The sequence below is a fragment of the Portunus trituberculatus genome, chromosome 18 (genome assembly GCF_017591435.1).
Source record: "Portunus trituberculatus isolate SZX2019 chromosome 18, ASM1759143v1, whole genome shotgun sequence".
NCBI lineage: Eukaryota > Metazoa > Arthropoda > Malacostraca > Decapoda > Portunidae > Portunus > Portunus trituberculatus.
The window spans coordinates 13,440,569-13,448,911 of NC_059272.1; the positions used below are offsets into that span (position 1 = coordinate 13,440,569).

The following is an 8,343-nucleotide window of genomic DNA, read 5'->3' on the forward strand; positions in this document are numbered from 1 at the left end:
TCTTCTTTGTTCCAAGGTAAGCAAATTCATTTCTTTTAATCTCTCCTCATAGGTCATTTCTGCCAATTCCGGAACCATTTTTGTTGCCATTCTCTGCAATCTCTCCAACTTCCTTATATGCTTCTTTTTATAAGGGGACCAAACCACTCCAGCATATTCCAATCTTGGTCTAATTACCATACTAATTAATTTCTTCATCATATCTTTATCCATATAATGGAAGGCTAATCCAATATTTTTATCAAATTATACGTTTCTCCAAACATCTTATCAATATGAGCCTCAAACTGCCCATGGTCTTGTATTATCACTCCCAAATCCTTTTCCTTTTCCACCTTTTTCAACACTACTTCTTCACCCATCTTATATGACCCTCTTGGCCGTCTTCCACTCTTCCCCATCTCCATCACATGACTTTTGCTCAGATTAAATTCCATTTGCCACCTCTTGCTCCACTCCCAAATCTTATCCAGATCTGCCTGTAAAATTTCACAATCTTCTTCACTCTTCACACACCTACACAACTTCGCATCATCCGCAAACAAATTAATATAACTGTTTACTCCTCTGGCATGTCATTAATATATACAAGGAAAAGTATTGGTGCCAGCACTGAGCCTTGTGGGACTCCACTCTCCACCACCAACCAGTCCGACTTTGCATCCCTTATTACCGTTCTCATCTCCCTCCATCTCAAGTAGTTTTCCATCCACTTTAACACTTTTCCTTTCAGTCCTCCATAAATCTCTAATTTCCATAACAGTCTCATGTGAGGTACCTTGTCAAAAGCTTTCTTTAAATCCAAATATACACAGTCCATCCATCCTCTCTCTCTTGTATTTTGTCAACCACTCTTGAATAAAAGCTCAGTAGATTTGTTACACATGACCTCCCTTTCCTAAAGCCAAATTGATGATCCGATAATAACTTATGATCCTCCAGGAACCGTATCCAATATTTCTTTATCACCCTCTCACAAATCTTACCGACCACACTTGTTAGAGACACAGGTCTATAGTTAAGAGGCTCTTCCTTACTGCCTCCCTTATAAATGGGCACCACTTCAGCTCTTTTCCACTCTACTGGTACTTCCCTGTTTCTAATGAACACCTTATAATATCATATAATGGATCAATCAATTCTTCTCTACACTCCTTCAATAATTTTCCTGAAACTTCATCTGGTCCCATCGCTTTATCATCTTTAAGTTCCTCCAACATTTTATATAACTCCTTTTAGGTATCTTAATGTCATCCATGTGCACATTTCCTTGTACATTCTGAGGCTTTACAAACATTGTTTCTTCAGTAAATACTTGCTGAAACCTATTATTTAGCAATTCCGCTATATTCTTAGGGTCATCTACTATCCCTTGCTCTCCTTTTAATCTTTCAATGGACTCTCTCTTTTAAGTTTACCATTTATGAACCTGTAAAACAATTTTGGATGTTCCTTACTCTTGTCTACAATATCTTTTCAAATTTTCTTTCTTCCTCCTCCTTACCCTCACATACTCATTTCTCGCCACTCTATAATTCTCCTTATTTAGTATATTCCTGCTCTTTTCCATCTTTTCCAAGCCACATCTCTCTTTTCCTTAGCCTTAACACAAGTTGCATTAAACCAATCCTTTCTTCCTTCCTCTCTCGGTTTATACTTTGGTACAAATTTCATAACTCCTTCTTTATAATATTTCATAAAAATCTCATATTTTTTTGCACTTCTCTGATTTGTAACATCTCCTCCCAATCTAATTTTCTGAAATAATTTTTCAAACTTTCTGTGTCCATCTTTCTATAATTCAATCTACCACTCCTGTATGTCTCGTCCTTCCTTCGCTGTGTTGTTGCTATCTGCATTTCCATAACCACATGATCACTCTTTCCCAAAGGACATTTGTATTGTATATCTCCACATAGGTACACTTCTCTTGTTAACACCAAATCCAGTCTAGCCGGTTCATCATCTCCTCTATATCTAGTATTTTCCTTCACCCTCTGTTCCATCATATTTTCCATCATTAGATTAAGAAATCTCTCTCCCATGCTTCCTCTCCAACACCACTTACTAGATTTTCCCAATCCACCTCCTTACAATTAAAATCTCCTACTAGTATCACCTTTCTTTTTCCAGATAATACACTTTCCAAACTCTGTAAAGTATCCTTGATCATATTGTCGTATTCCTTAATGTCCAAGAATTTGTTTTAGGAGGTACATAGGTCACCATGATTATTAATTCTTTTCCATCACTTTTTATCCTTATGCTTATCACTTCTGCGTTGTTCTTCCCATACCAAACCTTATCCACATTTATTTATTTCTTCGTCATAATCATAACTCCTCCTCCACCTTTACTCTCTATCCTTTCTCCATATATTATATTTATTATCCAAATTTATCTTTGTTTTTCATGCAATTTTGTCTCAGTCAAACACACTATATCAGGCTTCTCCACCATCATATAGTCTTGCAATTCCAATCTACTTGACAGTATCCCATCTATATTAGTATACATTACGGTCCACCCACTGCTCCCTCTAGGGGTTCCTCCGCATTCCTTCTTTCCACATACCACTTTCTGACTCTCTCTCCTATAACTCTCCAAAAAACTTTCTCTTTCCTCCTCAGACCGCTCATCATTTTTCCTTCTCGCCTCTTCCACCAATTCCTTATATCTTCTCCTCTCTTCCTCATTTCTATTCTTTCTCACAAACACCTCTTTACAACCTTCTATCTCTCTTAACTTTGATGTTCTATATAGGATATCCTCCAGATTGTTGTGACTTCAGTACTACTTTAATCGGTCTGCTCACTCCCTCCTTATACGGACCCAGTCTATGGATCTCTTCCACTTCTTCTTGTAGGTCTTTTTTCATCATCATTTAGATTTTTGAACAGATCTCTTACCGTTTTAATTCTTCCTTAATTCTCTTAGGCTTATATGTTATATTTTGTTCTTTCATCCCAAATATTAACACACTCTTCTTCTTTTCTGCTATTTCCCTTATCAATGTTTCCTTATTCTTCATTACATTAACCAGTTCCTTGGACCTTTCTTTTTGTCTTCCTTCAACTGATCTTTAATTATTTCTTGTAATCCAACCATCTCTGCTTCCTCGACTCAGTCCATTGTGTTTTCTTCAGTTCCCATTCCTTTCAAACCTTTCATTCTGCTCACTAATCATTTCCTTAAAGTCATCTTTCTCCTTTACTACTCTCTCCATTTTCTCCTCCAACCGTCTCTTGTATTTTTCAACCTCCACTCTCAAGTGTGCATTCTCATCCACCAATCGTTTTTCATTTTCCTCCAGTCTCTTAACTCTTTCCTTCAAAGCCTTGCGGAATTCTCTATCCTGCTCCTCCTCACTCCTTTGAACTTTTAATTCCTTCACCAACTCCTCAAATCTCTTCTCCAACAATACCAATCTACCTTGCATTGTTGCCCCTGTTGAAGATGGACTCATGCTTTGACTGGCCACTTTCGGCTTTGCTCCCCTGGGCCTCATCGACATATTTTGAATTTGGTAATTTATTTCTTCCCGGTCTATCCATTTTTTTTTACTCTTCCTGGGATCATGTGGGTGTGTGGTCACTGGGGGCCAGGCCTGGTAGCTTCTAATGTCATATTCTTCTTTCAGGACTAGTTTCTCATTATCCACTTGATCCATTCCGTTAATCAATTTATAAACTTCTATCAGATCCCCTCTCTCTCTTCTCTGTTCCAGGGTTGGTAGATCCATAGCTTTTAGTCTCTCCTCATATGTCATCTCTTCAAATTCTGGAACCATTCTTGTAGCCATTTTTTGTAGTCTCTCCAATTTCCTTATGTGTTTCTTTTTATGGGGGTCCACACAACTTCTGCATATTCCAATCTAGATCTTATTTTAGTACTTATCAATTTCTTCATCATTTCTTTGTCCATATAGTGAAATGCTAATCCAATATTCCTTAGCAAATTATACGTCTCTCTGAAAATTCTATCAATATGGCTTACCGGTTGATTGTTTTCTTCCATTGTCACTCCCAAGTCCTTTTCCTTTTTCACTTTTTCTAGTTCTACTCCATCTCCCATCTTATAGATTCCCACTGGTCGTCTCACTTTTTCCCATTTCCATGACATGGCTTTTGTCCACATTGAATTCCATCCCCCATTTTCTATTCCATTTCTAAATCTTGTTTAAGTCTTCCTGTAATATTTCACAATCCTCTTTTTGTTTAATGACTCTGCACAATTTCGCATTGTCCGCAAACAGATTAATGTAGCTGTTCACTCCCTCTGGCATGTCATTTATATATACGAGAAAAGGTATTGGCGCCAATACTGACCCCTGTGGCACTCCGCTGTCTACTGCTCTCCACTTGGACTTCATATCTTTAACTATCGTCCTTATTTCTCTCCCCCTCAAGTAATTTTTCATCCATCTCAATGTGCTTCCTTTTAAGCCAGCCTTCTCCTTTAACTTCCATAGTAATCTTTAATGTGGCACTTTATCAAACGCCTTTTTTAAATCTAAATAAATACACTCAACCCTCGAAACAACGAACAAATGCGTGCACGACCCTGTCCGTAGATTGCAAAAGTCCGTTCTTTGCAAAAGTATGTAAAAAACTGTATAAAATGTACGTAAAATACTGTGTAATCATTAAATCATTCAAGCAGTATTACAAAGCATTAAGTACAACAAATAACCTGAAATAGATGACATGAGCATGGTCAGTTCAATGAATATCAACGCTGTTGGTTGAAAATGCACGGACTGAAGATAAAACATGGCGGCCAACAGCTGATGACGCGACCGACCCGCCACCTACCGGACAATAATTTACCGGAAACGGACAATCGCGCGCATTTTAATATTCGTCCGTAGATTAAACCGGACTCCAGAATCTGTCCGTAGCTTCCGAAATCCGTTGATGGGAGATCTGTTGTTTCGAGGGTCGAGTGTACAGTCAATCCATCCCTCTCTCTCTTGTACTTTATCAACTATTCTAGAGTAGAAACTCAATAAATTTGTTACACATGACTGACCTTTTCTAAAACCAAATTGGCTATTTGATAATAATTTGTTGTCTTCAAGAAACTCAATCCATTGCTTCTTTATTACTCTTTCACACATCTTGCATATTACACTAGTTAGTGATACCAGTATGTAATTTAAAGGTTTGTGTATATGTATGTATATATATATATATATATATATATATATATATATATATATATATATATATATATATATATATATATATATACACACACACACACACAAGTTAATTCTTTTTATTGTTTGTTTCAAAGGTAGCTAAAAAAAAAAAAAAAAAAGATTTACTTTTTGCACTACAACCTATCTCTGTTAGATTGGCAAGAACTTTGGTGCTGAGGGATTATTTTATTTCCCAGAGGTTTACTGCCTTTTTCTTGCACATCACATTTTTTACTTATTATTTGTTCAAATTGTTCATATGCTGCTTGTTCCAAACAATTTCCCAAAATAAGTGTTTGGTAATAGTAAAATGTTCTGCCTTCAGTTTGTATCCTGGTAACAAGTGTTTGAACTATATTTACCATTAAAAACTGGTTTACTTATTTACTTATTTTGAAAAATGTTGAAATTTAATTGGTTATCAGAATTTTTTGTCTCCCAATATTGGAATCAGCATTGGCCACAACCATTTACCAAACATTTCCAATGAAGGTGTAAAAGGGTTTGATCAATTTGCAGTTTCACCCAACCATGAAATCTCTAATGTGACTAATGTTTTTCTGATGAGAAATATAATTAATTGATTGATGGCATATATAATTTCCATCACAAATGAATACTTTTCAAGTCATGACTTTTCAACTCCAACAAATGCCTACGTCTCATTCCGAACAATCTCGAGAGACCTGTGGGAAATCTCTCTCTCTCTCTCTCTCTCTCTCTCTCTCTCTCTCTCTCTCTCTCTCTCTCTCTCTCTCTCTCTCTCTCTCTCTCTCTCTCTCTCTCTCTCTCTCTCTCTCTCTCTCTCTCTCTCTCTCTCTCTCTCTCTCTCTATTTCTCTCTCTCTCTCTCTCTCTCTCTCTCTCTCTCTCTCTCTCTCTCTCTCTCTCTCTCTCTTTGTGGGAGAGCATCAAATCAAGTAATGTGTTTTGCAAAAGAAGTCAGAGATCAACAAAATCACATTAAAAATCTTTGAAATTGATTTCCGACTTCTTTTCCAATGCACAATACTCAATTTAATGCTCCCCACCCATAAAACCCAATTTCCTACAGCTCCCCCAAGATTGTTAGGATTGAGAGGTAGGCATAAGTTTGAGTAGAAAAGTCATAACTTGAATGGGAATGAAATACACCATCAGTCAATTCACTACATTTGTCACCCGAAAAACATAAGCCACATCAGATTCCATGGTTGGGTGAAACTAAAATTGACCAAGAATAAAAACTCCTGCCATAATTAAACAAGGTTAATGGCCTTAAGGAGGGTGACAGCTCCTCACATAATTAGATCTGCAGGATCAAGAAGAATGCACCCTCCCTCTGTGATATGAGATGTTTCATTATGTACATTAAGATATTAACTTTTTTTATTCCATCTGCTACTGAGATGAGTTTCCGATAAAATCTACCAAATATATATATATATAAAAAATATATAAATATCAAAAGACGATGCACATAATTTCTAAAGGTAAATTTGCAGTTTCAACCAATATACCCTAGTTATCTTATATTTCTTTTTCCTTATGTCTACCAAGCTTGTGGATCTCCAGAGACAGCGGGATTTTAGGGTGGGGAAAACCAAAAATGAGCAAAATTTGACCCCTTGAAAAACTCTAAGGAAATAAAAAAACAATATTTAAACTAGAAATCTAGGGAAATTTCCCTAAAGATCAATGAAATAACCTGAATATAGTGAACACCAGAACCCTACCCAAAACCTAATCTAACCTAATGACTCACAGACTGCAACAGCGACTGCGCAACACTAATAACAAACACACGAACACACTCAGTACCCTCTGAATGACTGCTATGGAAGGATCCAAAGCTAAAATGGAAGTAAATCCTATAAAATCTGTCCTGAAGTTGTTATTAATTTCCGGCAGAGTAATATGGGCTTAGAAATATTCGTAGAATTTTTTTTTTTTTTTTTTTATGTTATGGCCTACAGCGCCTGTAGGCATACTTGAAGAGTATGGGAAGCGCTGTTCTGCTTCCACCCATTAGTGGCGCAGGCAATTTTATTTATAGTGGTACCCATCTTTGGCCCCACATCACAACCGAAGTGCATACTTGATGTAACCACCTAGAATCTAGTGGGTATCATGGTGACATGTAAGTAACTTTACACCACTCGACAAATGGCATAGCTAGACCGTGAGACTGTGTATAGTTCCGTGTGGTGTATTGGTTAAAACTGCAATAATACCTTTCTAAACATTACTCTGCTTTTTTCACTTTCTCAACAAAGTTAATGACTCTATCCAATAACGGTTTTACTAAATCTCCATCAACCCATCCCAGCGGGCCAGCTCAACAAGCCCTCCCCAGCAGCCGGAAGGCCGCCCCGAGCCAATACCGTGCAGGGTGGATAAGTAGCAGCCCGGGCGTGGTGTCGGGCGGGCAGTGTGTGGTGATGGGGGGAGGTTCTCTTTGCACAACTTTACTCCTGGCACATTCCACGGTCTATATGGAGTCACTGTCAACCTCTACTGACACACTCCCATTACGACTTCCTCAAGAACCTTCGTCAACAAAACACAATATGAAAACAAATGCGCATCTAGTATTTACTAATAGCACTGTCCATATAAAATCGAATAGTACAAAAGTTACATTTTTTGTTCTCAAAATCTAATCCATCTCGTATTATTTTCACCTATAATTTCGTAAAAGGGAGGCGGGTCACTTGTGAAAGTTACATATACAGAGATAAATACATTATCTTAATGCAGTTATTAAATTTCAGAACATTTAAAAGAAAAATCCCGTTCTAGTTAACTCAAAGACTGCTCTTAAAAAGTTACTTTGAAAATCAATGACAAAGGAACCCGGTTAATACTAGATAACTTAAACTGAAGCATGTTGATAACTTCATACACTGCAACCATAGGATTAGTGAGCTTGTGTGTATATTCACGGTCGCCTGCTGGTCACCGAGCCAGTTTCCCCTATTGTGGAGCGAGCTCAGCAGAGCTCAAAGACCGATCTTCGGGTAGGACTGAGACCACACCACACCACACATCGAGAAAGTGAGGGCTCAACCCCTCAAATTACGTCCCGTACCAACATGCTGCCAGATGAACAGGGGCTATACACACTAAGAGGCTTGCCCGTTTGCCTCATCGCACCCGGTA

At 37.7% G+C, this 8,343-nt stretch overlaps 1 protein-coding gene across 5 annotated transcripts in view; it reads right to left on the bottom strand.

Moving 5' to 3' along the window:
- Positions 1-8,343, bottom strand: part of LOC123505445 (arf-GAP with coiled-coil, ANK repeat and PH domain-containing protein 2-like) — a 156,656-nt gene that overhangs the window by 108,724 nt on the left and 39,589 nt on the right. Inside the window, exon 1 of one of the 5 annotated variants that reach the window (XR_006675135.1) lies at positions 7,566-7,750. The exons of 1 other annotated variant lie outside the window; for it this stretch is intronic. The gene's annotated coding sequence lies outside the window, so the exon portion shown is untranslated. Of the gene's footprint in view, positions 1-7,565; positions 7,751-8,272; positions 8,338-8,343 lie in introns of those variants that run through there. 3 more of the 5 variants (XM_045256736.1, XM_045256734.1, XM_045256737.1) reach the window with 3 other exon arrangements.